This window comes from Sturnus vulgaris, chromosome 1 (genome assembly GCF_052056855.1).
Source record: "Sturnus vulgaris isolate bStuVul1 chromosome 1, bStuVul1.hap1, whole genome shotgun sequence".
NCBI classification, from domain to species: domain Eukaryota; kingdom Metazoa; phylum Chordata; class Aves; order Passeriformes; family Sturnidae; genus Sturnus; species Sturnus vulgaris.
Genome location: NC_142243.1, coordinates 33262103 through 33275362, shown reverse-complemented (window position 1 = coordinate 33275362; position 13260 = coordinate 33262103). Strand labels below are relative to the sequence as shown.

At 34.4% G+C, this 13260-nt stretch overlaps 1 protein-coding gene across 1 annotated transcript in view; it reads left to right on the top strand.

Annotated features, from left to right (window-relative positions):
* The window catches only part of SKAP2 (src kinase associated phosphoprotein 2), a 119842-nt gene that overhangs the window by 28788 nt on the left and 77794 nt on the right, over positions 1-13260 (top strand). The window lies entirely within an intron of this gene.

The following is a 13260-nucleotide window of genomic DNA, read 5'->3' as shown; positions in this document are numbered from 1 at the left end:
TTTTAAGTTCAGTTTTTTAAGGATATTGGTACACGTGGAATCAACCATATGAGTGTAAATTCCTAGATACAAATCAGTTTGTTTAACACATGAGAAGAGGGTGCTAACTTCGTTGAAATTGTCAAAAGCTGTAAAGAAGATCAACTTCTTGATGAATAGGAGAGGCTTAAGAGTGGAATCAATGTGTCACTCATAGTCTGCCTGAGATGTTTCTTAGTGGACACCTGTCTCATATTTCCGAAAAATCTCTACTGGTGCAATTGCACTGTCCCTCGGACAGCTTGTCCCAGTGCTGCACTCAGCTTGCTAGGAGAGAATACATACCCTAAACTCTGTCAATCTGTTGACATTTGACTCTTTTTTGTCCCTGAAAGGCATGGCAGTAGTATATATTTTTCCTTCTGTAGTATATATTTTTGAAGACTGAATAGAATATTTATAACTTTCCACATGTAGCTGAATTTGAAACCTTATGAAAAGAACAAACAACTGAACTGCTTGGTTGCTTGCTGGTTTGTTTGTAGGATCCATACCAGTGCATATAGCAGCAATGACTTAGATGAAGAAGCAAGAAGTTTAAAAAAAATGCGTGTAAAATATGCAAAACAAATCTAATTAAATTTGATTTAAACCATTTGTACAGAACATAAGGGAATAATTCTGATAAGAAGCAGAAGTTTTAAGTGAAATTTTGGCCCTAATAAAGTCAACAATAAAGTTAAAAATGGCATAATGTAGGTTAACCGTGTGTACAAATTGATGATACGAAATGTTTGAACTTCTAATTATCATGATGAAAAACTTCCCATCAAACAATAAACCCCTGTGTTCTTTTAACATTTACCTTTCTCCCATGGGAGAGATGACATGGTTTGTTGCTCATTTTATTTCATCTATGTTGCTTCAGTGACTGAACAATAACAAAACAGCCATGTATACTCCACCACTACATAGGACAATATCAACAATAAGAACTAAATAATGACCCTCTTAACCTATTTCTTTTTCATATTAGATCATAATTTTATTCCAGATATTTAACAATACTATAGTTAAAAAAAGCTGAGAAATTTGAAGTGACTAGGTTTTTCTATTTATATTACATTGTTTGTTGGCCTAACGTTCTAGTTCGCTTCTTATACACCACCACAAATAGCTGACATAAAAAGGAAGAGGAGAGGTTTTCCTTCTGCCTCTTGGATATGCAATAAGCTTTTCAAGTAGGTTTTGGAGGCAGTTAATTATGATTCTAGGACCTTCTGGGTGCTTTATCTCGACAGAGTGAATTTCTACCCTCTGATCTCCCTGCAATTCTTCTTTCTTTCTGCCAAGCAGTAGTGGCAAGGCAAGCTTCCATTCTGCTCCTTACTCCTTTCCTCCTAGAACCTGAAAGATGCATCAGTCATAGATGATAGCATGGCTTCACATTACTCCAGTGGCACCTTGAGGTGGGTACCAGAGAAGACCAAGTGTAACAGATTGATGCTGCTTGGCATTCAAGGCAAGAGGCATCTTTTCCTTCTTGAGATCTACCACGTACAACAGAAAAATGGTCTGCCTTCAACATATGCTATGTAGTAGTCATAAACATCTTGGGGAAAAAAAGCTCTACAGAACCATAGGGTTTTCTTTGTTTTCCATTAGATCAGAACTATTTAAAACAATGATCTATGTGGTAATTAATATTTTGTCTCAAAGATGAGGCTTTAGAGGTCCTTGGATATAGGAACCTCTTGTGAAAAAAGGTATAATCTTGCAGTCTAAGTACAAGCTAAGTTTGGCATTTCTTTCTCTGAATTGGTGATTAAGAATTTGTGCCCATATTTAACTTACTGCATGCATGAAGTGTGTATCAATCCTAGTGAAAAGAAAAAGATTTTTCCCATGTTCTTGTTTTTGTGTATTAATTGATTAGTACTTTCTGTAGAGGTGCAAAGTGAATCTGTAAATCTTAAACAACAACAAAACAGGCCTGTTTTCTATCAGGCATCATGCAGCCCAGGCATTAATTTTAGTGAATTTGGGTTTATTTCTTTTTAAATAAAAGCAAGCTTGCAGTGGATTAATATTTGTGAATTTTGAGATTAAATTTAAGTGAAAAAGTAAAAACTGTGTCATGAAAAGGTTTATTGAATGGTTTTGCAAAAACCTCCCATGTAGTAGATGAAAACTTTATGATATCCACTGAATGGCATTACTGGCCTTCTCAAGAATATGTTGCAGATAATTGCTGCTCAGAAATTTTCAGCAGGAACCATACTTCTTTGGACATCTATCACTAGGCAGTATGATAATTTCCTCAGTAATTTTTATAGATGTTTACTTGGATTATGTACAGCAGTAGGATTAAAGAGTAGAGTAGACTCTTTAGTAGACTAAAATTGCTGAATGCCATATTTTCTCCAAACTAAAATTACTACTACAATTTCTTAACTAATATTAGGCATGGGCTATTCACCACTTACTATCACTGCAATGGTGGGTAATATCCCATGAGTATCTTGGTCTTATCTTCTCTATTGCTGGGAGTCAGAAAGAGTTTTGGGTCCCAAATTTTGGGCAAGGAGTTATAAATGAACCTACACTACATAATGGAGGAAGACCTCTTCTGCTCTAAGTGAGATTTTCCTGTCCTTCTGTATATTTACTCTGCCTACCTGGACACATTCCTTAATACAAGGTACATCAGAGCCTGATAACCCTTTTCTGGGATATCCTGTTCTTCACATAAAACAATTTTTGCATGGTATTCAACAGTCAAATTTTGTATTTCTCTGCATCATAGAATGGTTTAGGATGAAAGGGGCCTTAAAGATCATATAGTTCTGCCATGGGCAGGGACATCTTCTATTAGACCAGGTTCTTAAAACCCCATTCAGCCTGGCCTTGAACACTCGAGGGATGGGGCATTCACAGCTTGGATGTGGGTGATGTATAAATACTCATAATACATATTCAAAGGTGCAATTAGTTTATGATATCCTTCACGTATCTGCACTTGTGCATCACTGCTTTACATTGAAGAGGTAAGGGAAAAGGATTAGTGTTGAAATAATATGAATGGGAGCAGAAGGATATTTTGACTGTGTACATGGCTGTGCAATAAAAATGAAAATGGGTTAGAGGCAAGTGAAGTGAAGGTGGTCCAAGTCTTTTTGATGTATTTTTTTGCAAGGATGGGTAAAGGAAATGGGCCTTATTATTAGAGTTTCTTGGAAAAGAAGTTAATGCAACGGTTGTCATTGACTTCCAATAAAAAAAAATTAACCTTGCCTGTTTTCACAGGGAGAGTCTAACACATTCTTATAATTCTGTCTATTTTGTCTTTAGTGATTTGAATATTATGCATATGAAGGTAGTGGGGGAAAAACTTGTCTTTTAGTTTGCTAGAACTGCTTTCCTTCTAGTAGGAGTGGACTGATTTTTCTCTAACAGCTTCTTCAGAAGTTATCTTTAATACTGTATTTTATCAGAAAAATAATTGGTGAGACTTCCGCAACCTTGTTTAATCAAAGATTTTTGAAATATTTTAGCAAAATAATTACTTGGTACTTGTATGTGTAAAATAACTGCATGTTAAAAGTTGAAAATACACAAAAGAATGTAGTCATTGAAAAGTGAAGAAATATTTTTGTCTGTAATCTTTGTAGATAACGTTTGGAATTTCAGGTCAAAAGTAAAACTGCAAAACAAAAACTTTGTTTTTACTTGTTAACAGCATTATATCTGCAAATTTCATTTGGAAATATGGACTGTGTAATGCAGCTGACAGAGTTACATTTAAGTACATATTGCTTTTTTAATGTATGGCACACCTTTCTTTCTGCCTCGGATTGCTGTAATCTTCCAGTGCTCTCATTCACTCGAGTGATATTTAGAATGTGGTATAAAAATAATGTGAAAATGCCGTAGTGAGCTGGTGATAATTGATTTACTCCATCACACTGAAATACCTCTTGTTTTCCTCTTCCTCTTCCCTTGGGCAATAATCATGGGATCAAGCTGCCAGTCTGTAGATATAATTTTTCCAGCAGTGCCATCTGGCTCCTTGGCACTGGAAGTTGTATTGGCTTCTTTGCTGTTTCCACTGATTTTTGTCAAATGTTAGTCCGTTGATGAGACATCTTTTGCATGTAGGTGCTGATTTTTTCCTCCCCCCAAATGAATGTTGTTTTTTATTGGTATTGTAAGGGACCACTTTTTTTTTTTTAATGGAATTTAGGATGTAATATTTTGAGGAAAAAATAGGATTTATTTATAAATTGGCTTCTTTCACTTATGTTCACAATAGTTTCTCAGGATTTTGTATGTTTTGAATAGTCCTAGTTTCATGTCCTCATGCAGATTTTTAAACATCTTCAAAATTAATGTAGAATTATTTCCTTTTTATTTTTGGAAACTGACTTTTTAAAGACATTATGAATGAATGGTAAGAATTCGTAGGGTCTGTGTTACAGATATTACAAGCTTTATGTTTTTGAATAAATAGCCAACAAAGCTCTTTTTTTTCTCACAGTTTTATTTTTGCTGTCAACTTTTCTTAAAAAAAGATTTAAAAATGTAAAAATCGTGGTTTAATAGAACAAACACATCTGAATTGCTTTATTCTATTCAAGCCTTAGATGCATTTCACTGCCATACGACATATTATGATGGTGTTTATAAAGTGTTAGAAAGGAATGTTCTGGAAATAGTATTTTAATAGGGGTGGGAAGTAGGAGGAAAATCCTGTTGATCTAAACTATTTTTGTAATTATTATTAATATTCTTAATAATTTCTTTTAAAAAAAAAAAATTTTTCCTATACTGGTCAGAGACATTCAGTTAGAGGGGAAAAAAGCCTGAGGTGCTGAGGATTCCAGCTACATAAGAGGAACAGAATTTCAGATTACACATTTTTATTCTGTGTTGTAAAAAAAAAAAAAAAAAAGAAAGCTTTGACTATTGTATGTGAATTAAAAAAAATATTTGAAGCCTGTTCTGTTGTTAGGTAAGTTAACTCCTATTAATCAGGGCAAGGTGAACTAAATTAAATATTTTATATATATTTTTAAATTTATATTTCAACCTGCGTTTTCAAGTGCTGTGTCTCAGATGAATGAATTATACTCATTCCTGGGTGTAAATATAAATTTTCTTTTGTGTTGAAAATATTTATTTAAAGTTATTCAAAGTAACATGGGAAATTCTCAAACATGAACAGTTGTATTTAGTTGGCCTATTTTAATATTTTTATATTATTATCCCTAAAAGTAGCAAATAATAAGCACTATTTCTTTATCATAGTCTTAGTACTCTCCTAGTGTAATGCCTTTGTTAATAAAACGCTATTAGACTGGTATTTAAATCAATATTTACATGTTTTCCCAGCACTGGAGAAATTGTCCAATACTGGAAATGACAAGATTAAAAATCTTGTGTGGGACAAGGAGGGCCTTGATGGGATTTTTGTAGAAGTTGCTTTGAATTAAATTTCAAGTATCTTCTGGAGTCTCTTTATAGTGGCTTTTTAAAGAAAACAGCTCCAACAGACAGGATGTCTGAATGCAGGTCTCATCAGTAACTTGACTCAGACACAAAGTGGGTATTTTTAACATACATACAGTTGGAAGAATCTATAGAAAGAGCTACAATATCAAAGTAAGGCAAGCATAGCTAAATATGCATGATCTATTGTTAATAGCAAAAGTGTAAGTCTTTATTCTCACAGAATATATTCTCTCATGAAAGATTTTAAGGCCATGGGTATATCATGATTTTCTAAAATAGCATCAAATCTTTTTGTTCGTAAGTAAATGTGAAGATAGAACGTTGCTGCTAATCAATTGTCTGGGATGCCACCTCATTAAGATTTACACGATCATCAAAAATGCTCAGAATTGTTTGTTGGCTATATCCTAACTCAAATATATAAAGGGGATACCACAGCATTTTTCTTTAGAATCGCAGGGAGTTCAGTGACCTTTTGTGGCAAATTATGTAGAAAGAAAATATTTATATTCATTTAAAATAACCTCCATGAAGAAATAGTCTCATTACCCTGTTTGATCAATTCCTTGCAGCCTGAGCTGTAGCATGCTGCTATTGCCATTGGTTGATGGAATACACTGAGAAGTGGCTAATGGTGATGGTGCTCATCAGGACAGGGTTCAGCCAGCGGTCAGCAACAAATAATTCAAGACTGTTTCTAAGTTTGTGGCTGGTGGAATTTGCTTCTTGCCCCAAGCCAGCAGCATTGCTGAGCTGGGCTATTTGATTAGAGGAGAAGCATATTTGCTTCTTAGCAACTGCACATTTGCACAACACACAGACCTATACTGCCTCCAAAGGTTTGCCTTTTGTGATGGTGGAATAATACTTTTCTGTTGATTGACAGACAAAAGAGATCTTTGCAATGCAGAGGAGTTTACAACCAATTTTTTCTTTGTTTTTTGTAAACGTATCAGAGATGCTTTTTAATTTAGCACTGCCTGGTGCAGATTTGTATATGCAGCAAGACTGGCCATGATTTGAACTGCATTTAAGCTATTACTGCTATGCATATTTAAAGGACAGATGCACACTTACGCTTAATCATTGGTGTGTGCAGCTTTTTCCCCAGCAGGTGTACTTAATGGAAATTATTTTCTACTGTATTTTGAAATAATTTTTTTATATGTATATTGCTATTTCCTATGCAAGAGTGATATTCCTTTTGCAGAAGATGATGATAAACTGAAAGCTGCTCTATTCTTAGGGCTTTTTTTAATACATGAACAGAATTGCGGCAGTGATCGCAATTCTAATACTGCGTCTGTAATTTTGGATGTAACGTTTCCCACAGGAAGTAAGTTTACAGGAGAAAATGTGTCTAGTCAGTAGAAGGCAGAGGTATTTATAACACTGGTAATCCTTGAAAGAAGACAATTTAGGAAAAAGAAAGCCTAAGATTTACAGTCCTAGGAGACCAGGACAAGAAAAAAAGCAAACTTTTTTTTTTTAATGGTTTTACAGCTCTTTTTCACTCCTGGTCTTATTTTATTGTGGAAGTTTCCGTACTGCCATAACAATAAATAACAATAAATAACAATAAATCGTTGATGTGGTTACTGAAATGTTTCATGAAATAGTAAGTACAGTTAGTGTTAATGTGAATTTCTGCAGATATCTGCTTGAATATTTTCCTAAATAAAACATATCTTTTAACTTTCATAACTCAAACCAGTGAGTACCTTTCTAAGTGGATTTTATCGTCAATTAAACCTGTATCTTTTAAGGGATAGGGCGATTTAAAGGAGGAGTGAACAATAAAAGGACTGTGGGCTAATGTAAGCATTCTGGAGTTATTAATAACCATTTCAGTGGCAGTTCAGACCCAAAAGGGGAGAGCAAGAAAACACTCTGATATGGTGAAGTAATAAAAAGCCCCAATATCCCTCTTTAAATCAACATTAATTAAACCTACAAAACTTCTAAATCCTTTTTCAAGGATTTTTTTTTTTTGTCAGATCAACATTTTAAAATGAATTGTAATAAAAAATTTAGGGTTTTAAGAGAATTTTGGAGGCTATGAAATGAGGCAAAATGAAAGCATTGGGGTGAATTGGTGGCTGTTTTGGGGAATGGGTATTCAAGGTGTGCACTCTGCTGAGCAGGAGGCAAAGTCTAGGTATAGATACAACCGTGGTTTTGGAGCTCCTGAAGGGCTGGTTGATGACTGACTTTATTCTCTCCCTTGTTCAATTAGATGTGTGTATATATGAGTTTTTAGGAGGGTATTTCAGCATACTGGTAGGATTTCAGAGTCATTTGTGAGAGGTGTTAGCTTTGGCTTAATTTCTGAGACATTCAGAGTTGTGATAGTGTGATAAGATGGCTGCTTGTTATGCTTGCCAAAGAGATGCTTATGCCTGACTGACTTATTTTTATACCTCAATACCTGTTAACGTGTTCCCTGTGTTCTACACAGATTTTATACTTCTGTCCTTAATAGATGCACACTAAATTAGTGCTGGGGTTTTCTTTTAGTTCGTTGGTTCTTTTTCTGATAGCAGACAGCCTTTGCAAAACTAAGGTTTTTGAATGAAGTAAGTAAAAGTAGGAGTTGCCACATTATTACTATCAAAATGCAGCCGTACCCAGGGTGGAACACAGCAGCTCTTACAATGGCACTATAAACAATACCAGCAATTTAAGAGCAGGATGTGAGGAATATTTTGACTAATTGAAATGACAGGGGGGATTTTGCATAGGTAGAAGTAATTATTCATACTGGAGGTGGGCCAGAACGCTGGGGTTATTCCCCTCATCTTGCTAATTAGGCTTTCAGATTCATTAACAGTCATTGAGATATTGGGTGACTGACTTGTGGTTGAACACAGCCCTAATACATATAAAGAACATTTTATTTAATTATTGTGGCTCATTTTTGTTTTTGTAGCTCAAGAGGAGTAGAAATAAGGACTGTTTTAAGATACACAGAACACTGACTAGTATGAAGGCTGAAGGCAGCATGGCTGTGTCTACTTTTGGGTAGACTAAGGCCATAACTAAGACACTACCATGTTTATATTTGCAACATTTTATTACCTTTTTTAAGACGGAGTTTACAAGGGTTTCTACCTTTACTAATGTGTATATTGAGAAGAGGAATTAATCCAACTTTTTTGTGCTTCCAGGATGTTTTCAACCTGGGATAAATTCAACTTTGAACAGGTCTGAGGAATCTACAGTTCTTGTTGCCTTTATGCCTTAATTTAGAAAATATAACCTAATGCATATGGCATCTTTAAATTCCCATGTCACTCTAATACACTGTCATTGGTTTTTTGTTTGGTTTTTTTTTCACCTGCCCCTGTTAATTGCCTTTGTCCTTTGGAAACAGAGATTTTGAGGGAGGTTTGTTTTCCTTTTCAAGGACTGATAATGAGGTGCAGTGATTCATAACATAGTGCTGATATCAACTAGCTGCTTGTTGTATTTTAGAAAGGGCCTTGAATGTCTGAGCCTTTATTAAATCTCTAGGTTAGTCTTTTTTTCAACTGGCTTCTCCTTTCCCATGTTCTATGATTAAGAATGTCAGGCAGAGAATTTTTTCACCTATTTGAGATTAGAGATGATTCAGTTCTTCAATTAAAAATAGCTTCTAATGAATAAAATTTCCAAATAGAAACCAAGAAGGTGAAAATATTGTACAAAAAGCAGATCTGTTTAGTCAATATGTTTAAAAACCTGAAAATCACGTGTATGAAACTGAACAAGCTAAATGGATGAAAATCACCTTAAAACAGAAAAAAATTGTTTCATTCAGAACTGGAGTGGTTTAAGTTGTTGCTTGGGTTCCCCTTGCCTTCTAACAAACAAAACAAAACAATGCTATTATAAGGTAATATTATAATAAGGAAAAGTGTGATTACAACATAACTACCTATTCTGGCTTCTACAGTTGCGTGGATGTGGCCATAATTTGTCCTTTTGGTTTGATAATTACATTGATGGTCCTCGTGGAATTATTAATGAATTCTTTGTGACTGAAAGTCAATTGTTTAGCTCTGATGGCTTTTTATGTTAGTTTCTTCATCTGTAAGATTGTTCTAAGTAATACAGCAGTGATTTGTAAATATTTTGAACTAAGTTATCCTTATGTGGGGTGTTTCCCTTGCATATCCAGAGGTAAATTCGCTTGTCAGTATATTTTATAAGCTAACACATGTACTGTTGAATAAAATAATGCTGATGAAATCAGAACAAAAAGAACAGCAATTAGTAATTTTATTTGTTCAGTATACCTCTGATCTTACACAGAAATGGGTTCTGGTAGTAATATAAGACACATAATGGTATAGATAATTCATGAAAAGTTAATTCAAGAGTCTTCTCCATTAGTACTTGTCTCACTAACTCTTTCTGTGTGGTGTTCTCTGGTACCATTTTGTCAGGTATTTTTGCAAATTTGTTGTCAAAGTATGTTATTTTTAGAGGATTTCAGGTTTATGTTGGGAGATCTGAGAGTGCATAAGCACGTTATTGATGCAAACACTTTTGTGGGAAGCAATATAAAAATGAATCTTTGCAATGACTAGATTTTTATTTTGATACAGTTTTGTTGGTAATCATAGATTGATTGGCTGCTTTTGGGAGTTCAGCTTTTGGACAAACTGAAGCAGAATAAAAAAAGCTATGAAAACTGGCTAAGTGCCAGTAAATGAGGTAATGTATTTTGCATATGTCACCTTACTTTCATTGGATCAAAGCAGTTTTAGAATCCTCTGCTGTATGTATGAATTTGAATAATTTCATGCTCCAGAAAACCTAATCAGGATAAGACCAAAAACTGGAAGAAAAAATTTGGAAACAGATGTGCATATATACTAGTGGAGAAGGTGTGTAACAGGAAGTGGAATTAAATCTCGTGTGGCTGTTGAAGTCCATGGGATTCTTTTCTTCCTTTACTAGAAATATAACTGTCAACTAAGAAAACACCCCGGTGGTTAGGAATACAACAGTATTACTTTGGGCAATGCAACTTTATTATTATTTCTCTATTACTATATTCAGGCTTTAATAGTCAGCATTCTTTTGATGTTCTACTTGTTCTCCACTTCAGGATACACATGTTCTTTATGTGGGGAAAGATGTAGAATATCAAAAGTTAAGTCCTTAAACTAAAATAGCTTGAATTTTACAGTTGCTCCTTTGCTTTTTGAGTGACAGTGAAAATTGAAAAAGTGCCTATCCAAACGGAGGAAATGTTGGCTTGTGTTGTGTCCATTTTCAGTGACCTATTAATACGTGTTATAAAACAGCATTTTCACCTGACTTAATTTTATATTTAAAAAAGAAAAAAGAGGAAGGCAACATTATTAGAATAAAAAAATGGGATTTTTTGGAAGACCATTTTATTTATAAAATCAGTCATCCTACTGTTTACCATAAGGATACTCTTTCATGGTGTTCTCCTCGCTTTTCCTTTCTCAATTTAAGGTATGCTGTAGTAGTCACAGAAGAAAGTGTGTAGTTTTCTGAAATGCAGGGATCAGTCCATATGTGACATCCCAGTCTTACATATGCTGGAACCTTCCCTCCGCCCCTTCTCTCTCCCTCCCTCCAACTGCTTACATTACTTTGAAAAAGTGCGTGGGTGCGGCGGGGGAAAATCAGTGGCACAGCAGGCCTGAAAATGAAATGTTTGTCCCTGTAAATACTTTTTTTTTTTAAAAGACAAGCATAATGAAACCAACAGCATATCTAGAAAAGATGTGAATACTGTGTCTCTCTTATTAAGAGGAACAGTGGAGGCAAAGTAGCTGAGACTTGCCCAAGATTGTGAAAGGAGTCTGGTTAAGAGCCAGGACTAGTTCTACGTTTTCCAGCTCCTGCTTACATGGTAAGATCTCTTCGTTATGTCTCACACGTTCCAGCTTTCTGAAGTTTTTGACAATTTGAAATGGATATTAAGGGGACATAAGGTAAACTTTTTTCCCCCTGTCCTCAGAACCACATCATTTATTAAGAGATGTCATCCTAATGTGTATACAACTTCCATGGCTTTGAGTGTTATTGTAAATGGTAAAAAGACTCTTTGGTTGGGTTTAGACTGATGCTGCCTTCTGAAGTACAAGAGGTGTTTGTAGTTTTGTATAGTGTCTTAGTTTTAATAATATTATTTTAATATGAAAATGTTGGTGTTTCTTTAGCTGTTTAAAAATAGCATATCCTGCTCTGATTTTTCAGTATCAGAAAAATCATTTAGGTTTAGGATCCCAACACCACCTCCCCCTCCTCAGGAGTTACAGAAGTGCATTAAACTGCTGATACAGACGCTAAAACTGTGAGTTTACTGGCTCATTTGAAGTTTTTTTCTTTTTTCTTTTTTCTTGTTTTTTTTAATGAAAAAGGCAGTGGTGCAATTTAAAGGTAGGTATATAGACTATACCAAAAGTAGTACAGTACAGTCTGGAGGCAACAGTACAATGCTTTCTATCTGAAAGATCACAGATAGCTTATATAAACTGGTAGAAAAGTTTATGAAACTTACTCTTAAACTTGCAAGTGAGTGAAGTGATTTGGCTTCACTTTAAAAACAGCAGCCTAAAACTGAGCTGCCTGAGTATTATCATTACTCCAAAGCAGCATAATTACCATTAGGAGAGAATTGGTTCCTTTAAGGGAAAAAATAATGAAGGGAAAACTTCTTAAAATGAGTTTTATTACATTTTTCTTATAAAATTAGTCTTTCATTTTGTTGATTAATGCTTGAGTTTAAGATTCTGATGTAGGCATTTTGCCATTATAATTCTGAAATATGGGAAGTCCTTGAAAACATTCCGGGATTGCCTTCTGTCTGTCTGCCTTGTAAAAGATCCTTTCAGTTAAATGGACCATCCTCCTTAAATGATGTCATTAGCTTGGATTGAAAAGACATTGCCTGCAGGGAAATCATTTAATTGTCTTAAAGTGCTCTACTTCTGTAGATCTTGAAGCAGCACCCTGACTTCCATCTTTGTATCAGATAATTCATCTAAAATTCTGTTTTTAATCTCTGACGAAATATTGAGATGTAATTTCCACTTTTATTGGAGAAATTTGAGACCTTTTATAGTCTTGTCTCTGTCAAATGGATGGAAAAGTTTCACTTGTTGAAATGCAAATGGGTACTGTCTTTTTTTGACTTAAAGAATTAATTTAACATCCATTCATGGACTGCTTTATAAATATTAATGTATTGAACTCTTGCATTTCACTGTTACCAAGATATACTTTTTACATGCGTATTTCTAAAATCAGTAATATTTACTTGGTCAAACAGCAAGTCAAGTTTTGGGGATAATTGCAACCTTTTTTATTTTTGTTTAAGGGAATGCATTGCATGTAGGAAAACAACAAAAAAATGGACCATATTTTTTTCATTGGATTTCCCAATCTCTCAGTCATGTAAAAGTCAGTTTATCAGTGATATTGGGAATTTTTAATTAAGTAGGCAGTCAGACCAGCAAAAATCAAACCTATGTGTATTATGAATTTATTTAGAAAATATATTCCTTGAAAATATGTAATTTTTTCTATAATCTGTTTCACTTATACTTTTAACTTCTTAGTCATTTCATCTTAAAAACTTCAAAGTAGGAAGAAAAGTGTATTTCAAAATTAAAGTTGTTGTATATGCAGTTCGCAGCCTGAAGAGGAACTGTTGTACAGAGAATGCTACAAAATTTTCAGAAGATTTTGCCCTTCAAAAAGGCTGGTTTTACCTTTAAAGTGGAAAAGTGGCATTTCTGATAC